This window comes from Ascaphus truei, chromosome 12 (genome assembly GCF_040206685.1).
Source record: "Ascaphus truei isolate aAscTru1 chromosome 12, aAscTru1.hap1, whole genome shotgun sequence".
Classification (NCBI taxonomy): Eukaryota; Metazoa; Chordata; class Amphibia; order Anura; family Ascaphidae; genus Ascaphus; species Ascaphus truei.
The window spans coordinates 21,389,687-21,402,275 of NC_134494.1; the positions used below are offsets into that span (position 1 = coordinate 21,389,687).

The following is a 12,589-nucleotide window of genomic DNA, read 5'->3' on the forward strand; positions in this document are numbered from 1 at the left end:
GACAGATTAAAGGGTTAAAGGTACAGCTGCCAGGCAGCTCTGCTGGTGCCCTCAGCAAAGTGTTACAAAGTGTGCTGGGATTGCCGAAGCTTGTAACAAACATTTACAATGTGTGCAGCGGCTGTAAACAATGGACGTCTGAGGAGCTGCCAGCCTGCTGTTACTATAATTGCAGAAGGCAGACCCCTCAGACTATGTGCATTCAGTAAAGTGGGTTATATAGATATATTCTCATCTTCAGCCCTTGTCGAGCCACTGCTGGATGAAGGCCTCCCCTATGATCTTCCAGGTACTGCGATTGCAAGCCTCTCTTCTCCACGTTGCTCCAAGTTTCTGAGTTCACCTTCCCATCTTACATTTTTCCTGCCTCTGGGTAATACCCAGCATCCCTCTCCCAGTTGTCTGAAGCTTCTGAATCATCTTCGCCTTCAGGGTCCAAGTTTCACATCCATACGTTAGAACAACGGAACAATACACTGGTCGAAAACTTTCCTCTTGAGGCACAGTGGAAGGTTCCCTTGAAAGATTGTATTGTTTCCTCCCAATGTGCTCCATCCCATCGTCATTCCCCTGTTGATTTTATTCAGAAGGTCCTGTCCATTGATACTTGCTGGCCAAGGTAGCCAGTTTTCAACTTTTAGTTCTATTCCATTTATTTCGATACATTTGTTGAGCATCACTTTGGTCTTGCTCAGATTCCGGTGAGTTCTCTGATTTGTTGCTGTAAGTCTTCTGGGCGTGTGGGAAAAAATAACAATGTCATCTCCAAACCATTGATTTTGATTCCTTTTTTTTCTCCCAATTCAATATCTTTAACAATTCAAGTGTTGCTGTAAAAAGCTTTGGTGGCACGGTGTCTCCCTGTCCCACTCCCTTACTGACCCTTAATCTTCCTGTAGTCAAATGAAGTAGCATTCTTGTAAATGGTACTTATAATATAAATGTACGCTTCACCAATACTTTCTCTTCATGCATTTAAAACCACTGAGGCGTAGACAGAATCAAATGATTTTTTGTAATCTACGAATCCTAAATCGAGTAGTAGATGGCATGAATTATTTGGGGAATCCCTTCTTGTATGACTTGGATGTGGTCCATTGTGTTATATTCACTGCAAAATCCTGCTTGTTCTCTAGGTTTGGCAAAGTCCAGGGTCTGTTGCTTCCGATTAGTGAGTATCTTTGCAGAAGTCCTGTAAGCGATTGAAAGTAGACTGCTTGGTCTGTAGTTCTTTAGGTCTTCTTTGTCTCCTTTCTTGTGGATGAGGATAATTATGACCTTGCTCTATTGTTCTCACATTTTTCTATTCTTCACGCAGCATGTAAAGAGTTTTGCGAGGATTTTCTCTTTTCAAGATTTCAGTTGCAATTCCACCTTCCCCGGCAGCCTTCCCATTCTTCATGGATTTTATTGCCTTTGCCACTTATTCTGGAAAGACGCATGGTACATCATTGGTGGGTTCTACTCGCTCTTCCATTGCTGGATTAGGTCCTGTGTCATCAGTGTTCTCATTCAATTTAATGTAGAAGCCCTTGACTCTCTTTATGGGAAGGGCAGTCTTTATTTGTTGATCCATTTTTCTGTTTGAGTGCAATGATTTGCTTCGTCCCGTTCAGAAGTTGCTGCTTCATCTTGTTTAAGCGTTTGTTATCTTTAATAGTCTTCTTACAATACCACAGTTAATTTCTTTAATCTTCAGTTATACGTTTGCAAATTATCTTGCGTAGCTCGGCATATTCAATCTTTGTTACTTGCGTTTTGGGATTGCTTCATTTCTTGTCTCCTCAGTAATTGTTGTTTCATCTGATACAGTATTTTCTTATCTTGTTCTTTGTTAGCGATTCCTCCATTTTCTTCTGCACTTCCAACTAAAATCTTCATAACTTCTTCATAATTGTTTGTTAAAGTGTCCCTATGCATTTTGAGCGAGCTGAAGTGACAGACATTCCCTCTTTCCTGACCCAGAATCTAGGGAGAAGTCTCCTTTGGGATTAAAGAATAATAATAAAAATAAATGGAAGAGACAGGGATATAGGGGTGACCCAACAAGAGAAGAAACTCTCATGTTTATTTCACAGTTCAAATCGGTGCAGTAATCAAGTTAAATCTATTATATATAAACATTGGGAAGTTCTTCGTCTGGACGCAAACTTACGTTAAGTTTGTAGAACTGGGTCCTAAATTCGTCTTCAGACGGGCCAAAACTATTGCTTCCTACGTATCTCCAAGTAAGGTTTCTACCCCTATTAAAAAGATTTCGATGTTCTCAACCAAAAGGCTCGTTTCAGTGTGGGGCATGGGGGACATGCCCTCCATGTGCTTCTTTTCCCAAACTCCCCACAAGAGATATCAAATTAAGTTTTATTAACTGTAATACAGAATGTTATTTACCTTCTGACATGTGAGTGTGGAAAACGTTACGTAGGCAGAACCACCAGACGCCCCGAAGATCGGGGTAAATGGAACATCTAAGACTGATTAGGAATAGTGATTTGTCCCACCCAGGTCTCCAAACATTTTTCGGAATGTAAACAGGGCGGTGTTAAGGATTTCTCCATTTTAGGAATTGAAAAAAATTCTTCTAAAAGAGCATGGTGGGAATTCACCCAATCTTTTGGCCCGCAGGGAAGTATATTGGATTTTTATGTTGAGAACCCGTTTCCTGAGGGGATGAGTTTTGGAACTTGAGCCATTTTCTGAAATAGAACCCTTTAGATTAATTTCATTATTATTAATTATTTCAACCATTCTCATATTGGTGGCCCTTCACGTTACGTGGTTTGTCTGCTGCTTACCACATGTGGACTTTACCAGCGTTTTTTCCGCTGGTTTTGTCTGCTGGTCTATTCAGCTATATGACTCATATTTCGTGTCTTGCATTTTGTGGAATCCTATATAAATGATAATATAGTCCGATACATTGATATTTCAACATATAGATGACAAGACTAATGCATTTTTCATGCATTGGATACTAAAATATGTTGTTTCTTCAGAATATTATGTTCATGGATTTCCATATGATTACAGGCATACCCCGCATTAACGTACGCAATGGGACCGGAGCATGTATGTAAAGCGAAAATGTACTTAAAGTGAAGCATTACTTTTTCCCACTTATCGATGCATGTACTGTACTGCAATCCTCCTATACGTGCATAACTGATGTAAATAACAGGCTCTACAGTCTCCCCGCTTGCGCACAGCTTGGGTACAGGTAGGGAGCCGGTATTGTTGTTCAGGACGTGCAGACAGGCGCATGCGTGAGCTGCCGTTCGCCTATTGAGCTAGGTGTACTTACTCGCGAGTGTACTTAAAGTGAGTGTCCTTAAACCGGGGTATGCCTGTAAATACCTATATGGTTTATAATTGCTATAGTTAGAACCCCTTTCCCCCCCCCTTCCTTCCTTTTCCCTCCCCCTCTCCCCCCCACTATTATTGCCCATATCCCATCTTCATTCCTTGTTCTCCTGACATCCACAGTTTAGTTATTAGTATTTAGATTCCATATTTGGTTATACATTTAGATTTCTTATATAGTATTACCTAAATATATTGGTGTATTTCCTGTGAGTTTACTTGGGATGCTAAAGGGAGGTATTTTGTATTTTTATGTATTCTATTTTGTGGCATGCATTTGTTAATGGTGTTTTGTCACTCTGTATGTCCCTACCATGGTCAATAGGGGTAATCTCTCATTCAATTGCATTCAAGCTCTAATTAATTGTCTGTCGCTGGTTTCCATGGTTTCTTCATTCCCGTGTTTTGATTGCTGCACCGGGCGTCTGACATCAGAGGAGGCGTGTCCGAGCACGTGCACATAACGCACACGCGACGTCATGCCGCTTTGGGGCGGAGCGTTATACACGGCTGGGATATTTGTTGCCTGGTTCCCATGGTTTCATCATCCCTGTCTCGGTTGCAGCGCAGGGCGTCAGACGGGGCGTGTCCGGGTGCTTGCGCATAGCGCTCGTGGCATCATGACGTTTTGGGCGCAAAGCACTACCCACAGCTGGGATTTAAAAGGACTGCAGACGTGTTTGGATGTTACTCCTTGATAAAGTACCTGCTTGTACGACACGCATAGGTTTTTTTTTAACCTCCTTTTAGCATGTTTTCTTAATAAAGTACTTTTCTGTCTACCTACCTGGACCCGGTCTCCCTTTGGCTGTGCGCTGTTCTCCTGTAATCAATTACACTAGTTGAAATTCTCTGCTGTAATTCTAGAGGTGCTTCATGTTGTTTGTTTTTATCTTCTTTTAAGTCAGTTTTCTTCTTTCCATCATCGCATTCAGATGTAATTTGTAGATAACCAAATCAGCGATTACTCCTTTTGTCAAGACATTTAAGAAATGGCAGCCTTCAATCCCGGGTTTCCTGTTAACTAGGGTACAGTCAATTTCATTCTTAAGTCTCTTGGGTCCGCTCAATGTCCATTTTCGATTAAAAACAAAGCAAAAAAACACACACAGGCTATTGTATGGATTGCTCCTTTAACATATCCCAGGCAAAGCCCACCAATGACAGTTTCAATATGTCGGCTGCTTTGGCCAAGGTGTCTGGGCAAATGGCTAGTGTAAGATAACAATGCAAGAAAAAATAAAAATGTAGATGGGTCAGGAATTAAGAGTGAAGATGTGTGGAGCAGGCCTGTCAAACATGCAGCCCGAGCAAACTTGCAATGGGCCTGGAGCTTGCTTGGCTGGGAGGCAGACTTTTTTTTTTGCCAAGGGGGAGGTTGTTTAGCCAAGAGGGGAAGTGGGAGGGAGCTTGTTTGGCCGGAAGGGAGAGGGGATGGGGCATTGTTTGTCTGTTCCTTAGGGAGAGAGGTATGTTTGGGGCAGAGAGAGGGGATGTGGAGGTGGGGGGGGGGGGGGGTGTAGAGAGACAGAGGGGATGGATGGAGGAGAGACAGAGACGGGATATGGGGGAAGAGAGAGACCAGTGACTTATTTTTAATAAGGGAAGCTCAAGAAGAAAAAATAATTTTTTTAAAAAAAGTGTACGTGTAGGTTATGGGGACTATTTATTTTTTCCTTCCACTGCTCTGATGATGTGGGCCGAATTTCTTTTCGATTTAAGAATTGGGCCCCCAAGCTGAAAGTGACAGTTCAAGCATTCTCATTTGAAGGTGGTTGGGTGCAGGTCAGATTTTACTTTTTCTTTAACCTCTGTCTGTGGCACCCTTTTCTCTTAAGATCAAGGACATTGAAGTAACAATTATCAAGGGGAATTTCAGAACTCAGAAACACGTGGCAATATAAACTCATGCTACATTGAATACAGGACACAATTTGGGAAAATCATATACGTCTCATTAAGATCTATATAAATACATTTTACCTTGGTAATAATAAATATTATTAATAAGGTACACCACTATACAGACATCCTGCTCTTTACACCTCACACCTTCACAATTCCTGCTGCATCCACATCGTCTTTTTTGCATTGTTACGTTACACTAGCCATCTGCCCAGACAACAAGTTCATGGACCAGTTGCGGACATGTGAACATGCTCAAAAGAGTGCTTTATTATTGCAGTACAGTTGAGGGTTTGACACTTTTTACTCACCTCAACATACTGGTTCCCAACCTTTCCCTAATTCCTGACCAACGTACATTTCCATGTTGCTTTGTGTATCACAATAATTATCCAGCCTTACTAGGATGTAATCCTTGTATAAATGATGGGCTATTTAGCTCAATTTGTAAAAATCTGCCCGTGTGGTCCTGAAGTTTATTTTAAATCACTAGTTGGCTAGAAAAAAGGTATCACTTCTACTTTTCCGTTCGTTGTCTATTCGCCGGAGCTCACACGGTATCATCCTCTACTTGTGTATTTTCGCTTTGTAAACTTTTATTTCCTGTCACGTTAATGTCTTCCAAGCACATTTATCTTTGTCAACAGTCTCCCATTTGGATTAACGTCTAAAGGCATCATGTCCTCTTGCAGCCATCCTTATAACTAAGATATGGGGGTACCCAGTTGGCCATTAACCTACAGAACTCTCACAATATAGCAATTCGGCATTCATCCACTCTCCAAGTAAGGCCGAACTATCAAAGCCTTAGGAGTGGGAGAATATACTAGGAATCCTGACCTGTCCCAAGACTTTTGTGTTCGCAAAAGATGCGACGGAAGCTGGCCGGGATTCAATAAGGTAGTTTTCTGGAACCAGGGTCACGTGTAGGATGTGAATGAAGCCAGATAGCTTAACTCATCCCTCTTTGAAAGCACAACAAGTCCTTATGTATTTTCTTAACTTTATTGGGAAGGTCACAGCAAATAAAGGGTACTTGTAGATGTTGTGGAGTGATAAGAAAGTGCTTCTCTATGTGGAATGCTTTGTATCAAGGGAAGGTAAAAACGAAATGGCCTTGCCAGGGGGTAGATAGCATGAGAGGTACTCACTCAGCCTGCTTAGGATGGAAAAGGAAGCGAGTAATCTTTGTCACACAGGAATAGTGACAGGACTATGCTACCTGTGCATACAGGCACGGGAGTATGGAAAAGTCCACTTAGCCAGGGGAATTAAAGAGGTTGGCAAGGCAACCAGCTACTGGCAGTGTAAGAAGGGAATGTGTAACAATAATGTATCGATTACACAGGCACTGTCAGTTTTCAGAGCAGGGAAAACATGCAACTGAAATATAAAGGGCTAGCAGGCAGAGCTGCAAAGGGGGGAACAGAAATGAACAATCCTGTTCCAGGACATACCGTATAAGAAAATGCTGGTGACAGAGGCCTGATATTGGTACTGACTTAATTCTCAGTTACTCCACACTTGTCTCATTTACTAATGATGGTAAATGCCTTACCTATGCAGATACGTGCACACACAAAATGTATCTCTCTCTCGCTCGAGATATAGATATAGATAAGCAGGGCAGTGGCACTCTACTTACTGGTATAACTTGCCAGGGGGCACAAGCAGCTTTCTTAGGAGAATCAACATTTCAGGTCAAGCATGAACCTCTCTCTTATGGTTCATGCTTGAACCAAAAGATTAATTGCTCAATAAATCAATATTCTTCACTTCAAAAATCCTGAGAGGGCCTGTTTCATACATACATAAAAACAAGAGAAATTCAAGTGCAAACAAACACTTTAAGGATGTTGCACTTTAAGTGAGTAAATAGAATTAATACTAATTCCTGGAAGTAGTGCCGCTCCTCAAAAAGGACTCAAATCAAGTCCAGAATAGAAGTGTAGGCCAGGATCCAGGGCGCAAATAAATCCAGGATTATGTAAAAGAATAAATAAAACACACTATAGTGTAACACAGTAAAAGCAGATATATATATATATATATATATATATATATATACACATACTGTATACACATACACACACACACACACACACACACACACACACACACACACACACACACACACACTTCTACGTCGATGAGGTATCCCACTCAGATTTAAAGTGAGTATGTGAAGCGGTGTGTTGATTTAGGAGTAACCAACACATATGATCTCTCTGGGAACCCTTGTCAATCATCTATCAGACCTGAAGGGAGGTAGGTTATTCCCACATCGAATGGAAAAAACAGCAGAAATAAAGCAACCTGCACTATCAATATAAATGTTTAAAATGTGTATCACACTCGCAAACATCGGAAATATCGAGCAGTTAGCCCACCCTGGGTCAGAGGCAAATGACCGCATTCCCTATCTCAGTGGCATCCCAACATCACAGGTGCACTCCGCAGGTGACGTCACCGCCAAAGAATGAGAGGCTTCCAGCTGCATGATATTCACCGACTCTTCTTGGGTGACTCAACGATATTAGGTGTGGCTAATATCGGAGAGTCAGTGAATATCTTGCAGCTGGAAGCCTCTTATCATTTGGCGGTGACATCACCCCCGGAGTGCACCTGCGATGTCAGGACGCCGCTGAGAAAGGGAACGCTGCCATTATATGTCTCTGACCCAGGGTGGTCTAACTGCTCGATATTTCCGATGTTTGCGAGTGTGATACACATTTTAAACTTTTATATTGATAAAGCAATAAAGCACCCTGCACTATTTCTGCTGTTTTTTCCATTTGATGTGGGAATAACCTCCCTCCCTTCAGGTCTGATCCTTGATTGACGAGGGTGCCCAGAGGATCATATGAGTTAGTTACTCCTAATCACCACATCGCTTCACTTACTCACTATAAATGCGAGTGGGATACCTCATCGACATTTCTACATCTGTTTTTTTTGTGTTCCACTATATTGCGTTTTATTTATTCTTCACATAAATCCTAGATGTATTTGCGCTCTGGATCTTGGCCTATACATGCATACATCTTCAGCCCTTGTCGATCCACTGCTGGATGAAGTCCTCCCCCATGAACTTCCAGGTATTGCGGTTGCAAGCCTCTATTCTCCACGTTGCTCCAACAACATTTCTGATGTCATCCTCCCATCTTACTTTTAATCGTCGTGATAATGTCACAGACTTTTCTTTGGTTTCGAACCCATTCATTCTTTTTGCCGGGTAATACACAGTCTACATTTCTCCATACTTTTCGTTGCCTGAAGCGTCTGAATTATCTTCGAATTTAGGGTCCACATTTCACATCCATACGTGCGCATGGGCAGGATACACTGGTCGAAAACTTTATTCTTGAGGCACAATAGAAGGCTCCCTTGCAATAGTGTCTTGTTTCTTCCAAATGTGTTCCATCCACTCTTCATTCGCCTATTGATTTAATTAAAAAAAAGATTCCCATCCATCGTTATTTGCTGGTCACGGTACAGTCTAAAACGTGTAGTTGTATTCCATTTATTTCAAATCTTCGCAGACCTGGGACAGATTCGTTGCACATCACTTTGGTCTTGTTAATATTCATACAGAGGCCACATTCTTACTTGCTTCGCCGAGTTTTCCCAATTTGTTGCTGGAGGTCTTCTGGATTTACGCAAAAATAACAAACATGATCTGCAAACCGTACGCGACTCAAATATTCACAGTGGATTTCAATTCCTTTTTCTTCCCAATCTAACGACTGGAACAATTCTTCAGGGGTTGCAGTGAAAAGCTTTGGTGACATGGTGTCTCCCTGCCGCTCTCTCTTGCCGATCCTTATCTTGTTTGTAACTTCATGTAATCTAATGGTTGATTTGACACTCATACATGTTCTTTATAATATCAATGTATGCTTCTTGAACATTTTGTTTTCTTAGTGCATCTAGGACGGCAGAGGTGTACACAGAATCAAATGCTTTTTTGACATCTATGAATCATAAACGGAGTGGTAGATCACATTCATTACTTCTTGTACGACTTGGATGTGGGTCCATTGTGTTGTACCCGCTGTGAAATCCGCTTGTTCCCAGGCTGGGCAAAGTCCAGGGTCTGTTGTATCTGATTAGTGGGCATCTTCAGAAAAATCTTGTAAGCGATTGGAAGTAGACCGATTGGTCTGTATTTCTTTACGTCTTCTTAGTCTCCTTTCTTGCGGATGAGTATAACCATGGCATTGCTCTGCAATTTTCCTGTTCAAGCAGCATGTAAAGAGTTTTGAAAAGGATTTATTCTACTTCTTCCCAAGCTTCTTTCAAGATTTCAGTTGTAATTCCATCTTCCCTGGAAGCCTTTCCACTCTTCATGGATTTGACTGCTTTTGCCACTTCTTCTGGAAGGACATATGGTGGTCATCATCGGTGGTGGTGATCATTGGTGGTCTCTTCTCGCCCGTCCTCTGCTGCATTATGCCGTGTTATCTCCAACAACTCTCTTTATATTAAGCGGAGAGTCCTTTATTGTTGATCGATTGTCTTGTTTGAGTGCAATGATTTGCTTCTTTCCAACCACCACAAGTCGATTCAGTTATACGTTTGCGGATTGCCTTTCGTTGCTCTGCATATTCAATTCTTATATCTTGGGATTGTTTCGTTTTGGTGATTCCTCCAGTTTTTTTTCTGCGCTTTCAACAACAATCTTCAAAATTTCTTCGTAATTGTTTGTCTCCATTTATTTTGAGCAAACTGAAGCAATTTTTCAGTTCTAGTTGAAATTCTCTACTGTTATTTTTGAGGTTATTGATGTTGATTGTTTGTCTTTTTTTTTTTAGTTTTCTTTCCAACTTTGCATTCAGATGTAATATGTAGCGAACCAATAAATATGCACACTAATTCAATTATACTGTATAACTATGTGGTAGATCAAAAAAGGTATGAAGTCAACTTTGAATGCATGTTTTCATTCTCACAGTATGCAGGGATACTCAGTGTCACTATACAGCGCAGCATGTTCCCTATTCCTGGGATGCAGTGCTGAGCGGCTGTAGAAATGTAAGATTCCTTTATACGATGGGTGTGGTTTGGACGAGCCCTGGGACAGCCTGTGCAATATATGTGCAGTACTAGGACGCGCACCGAGATCCCATCTTAAGCTGTGATCCCCGTGTGCCAGTAACAGGGTGTGTCAGAACTTGTACACTTTGTATCGGTGCCAGGCCGGTTCATATTAATAGCAGCGCAGGATTGCACCGTATCACTGTATGTACTGTAACTGGTAATACATACTCACAGTGCTCTGCGTATACAGACATGCATTTACTGCATAAAGCACAGGACTGCCCATGTCATGGAAACCAGTGTTGACTGGCCATATAAACCCTACAAACGAGATCTTGAGAAGTCCCAGTTCCTGTTATACGACCGAAACGGTGATTTTTTTTTTTGTTTGTTTTTTTACAGACGGGATGACAGAACATCCCTCCTTCCATCCCACTTCCTCATAGGTCGCGTTCTACACTGCACAGGAACGCAGAACAAAAAGGTCCCTTAGAAAACGAGCAGTACGATGAGGACGTCAATACTAAATCACGAAGGCTACTGATGTGCCAGATCCCATAACGTAGTAGCCAAGTCTGTAAGGCACCCAGAGGGTTAAAGAAACTTTTTCTTAGTATTGTTGTGGTCTGTAAAATCCCAAGTGGCAATCTCTTCCGCTGCTCACTACACAAACTCGAAATAATGCTGCATCCCTCTTACCTTATTCACTAACCGGAGCGATACCCTGCACTCTGCGTCACACTGTGCTGAGCGAACCTACCGCCAGCTAACACACAAACCAGAGAGTCCCAACCAACTACCAAACTCCTCTGAGAATCTGCTACTGCCAAATCCCACGGGCGCCGCCTGTGAAATTTAAGAAAGCAGAATATCTTTAGAACCGCTTATTGAACACTTTTTTTAAATGTCACCTGTTATAGTACTTGCTATTTTTTTTATTATCATACAAGAGAAAGTTGTGCTGGGCATCCTGATAATGCTGCGCTACTAGGGAAAGGGTTCCCAACCTTGATTACATTTTCTAGCAGGGATTACAGTGTTTGCTCTGCGAACCCCCAATTAAAGAAATCTTAAATCGCCTACTCAGATTATTGCTAAGAAAACTGTATTACCGACCCCAGGCAGTATAGTGTCCTGAGCTTGTGGGGTGAACACACTCTAAATAAGGCCCCAAACAATAACTCAGTGAAAGCAGACAGCAGGAGTGTGTGTGTGGGGGGGAGGGGGTAGAGCTATCAATTGTTGCGGGAGCTTACAAAGTCACGGCCCACAATGCCTTGCTGCTGTGAACCAATAAGGTGAAAGCATTATGGGAACTTTAGAAGCTCCTGCTCCAATTGTCAACTATTCCCCTCCCAATGCTAAGGTGCAGTTTGAGGCCTTACCAAGGCTCAGGAACCCATTATATAAATGTTGGGGCGAACCCCTAGGAGGTTCCCGAACCCCCTCTTGGGAAGAACTGTACTAGGTCAATAAACCAGACCGCTTGAAAATATCCTTTGTAACACTCTTTTTTTTGCTTATATACTTTCAGCACCCAATTTATATAATCACTCACGGAATTCTTTTGCAGATCTATTATGCACATCTATTATTTATTGTGTCGTGTATCATTTCTTTTTTGGGACGGAGGGGGGTTCTTGATTTTGCCATCTTTCTCATCTTCCCGTCTCCCAATCACGGAGTCTTCCGTTTGTATCTGAAATATTTTGACACGTCTGCATTTGGCAACGCAGTGCGCCGTTACGATAGGCCCCTGGAGCCGATTGAAGGTATCCTTATACAAATACACTAATAGACTAGGGCACTCTGTTATTCAAGAAGAAACTTCTATTCATGATTATATTATTCTTTGGTTCACAATTCACTAATTTGAGTCCTTTAAAAAAAGGGTAAAGCAAGATTCCCTGCTACTTGTTTTTTGTATTTTTATTTAACCGTTTCTTTTTTCAGGATTGAAACCCAGAGGGTCCCAGGAGCTGAACCACGCTAACTTTCAGCTCTGCACCCCATCACCTCCCGAGCATTTACCAGGTTAAATCTCCCTCCAGGGAAAACAAAATGGCTGTCAAATCTTGGGTCAGTACTGACATCGGATGTGGCTTCCTTTGTACGGCCATTTAAATACCAGGAGTAATACTTCCAACGGCGAGCGGCTCTGGTACCCCGGGAGTCCCCGCAGCTGAAAATACCACGATTAACTCAGAAAGGACCCCAGGTTCTAATGCTTTCAAAAAGAGGGAGGGGAAGGGGTGCGTTGTGGGAAATTGCTTCTTCTACATTT

General features: G+C 42.0%; 1 protein-coding gene across 4 annotated transcripts in view; it reads right to left on the reverse strand.

Moving 5' to 3' along the window:
* Nucleotides 1-12,589, reverse strand: part of B4GALNT4 (beta-1,4-N-acetyl-galactosaminyltransferase 4) — a 47,823-nt gene that overhangs the window by 2,835 nt on the left and 32,399 nt on the right. For 2 of the 4 annotated variants that reach the window (XR_012787550.1, XR_012787552.1), the window contains exons 22-24: nucleotides 12,337-12,487; nucleotides 11,864-12,004; nucleotides 11,005-11,151 (exon numbers count right to left, since the gene is read on the reverse strand). The exons of 1 other annotated variant lie outside the window; for it this stretch is intronic. The gene's annotated coding sequence lies outside the window, so the exon portion shown is untranslated. The remainder of the gene's footprint in view (nucleotides 1-11,004; nucleotides 11,152-11,863; nucleotides 12,005-12,336; nucleotides 12,488-12,589) is intronic. One more of the 4 variants, XR_012787551.1, reaches the window with a different exon arrangement.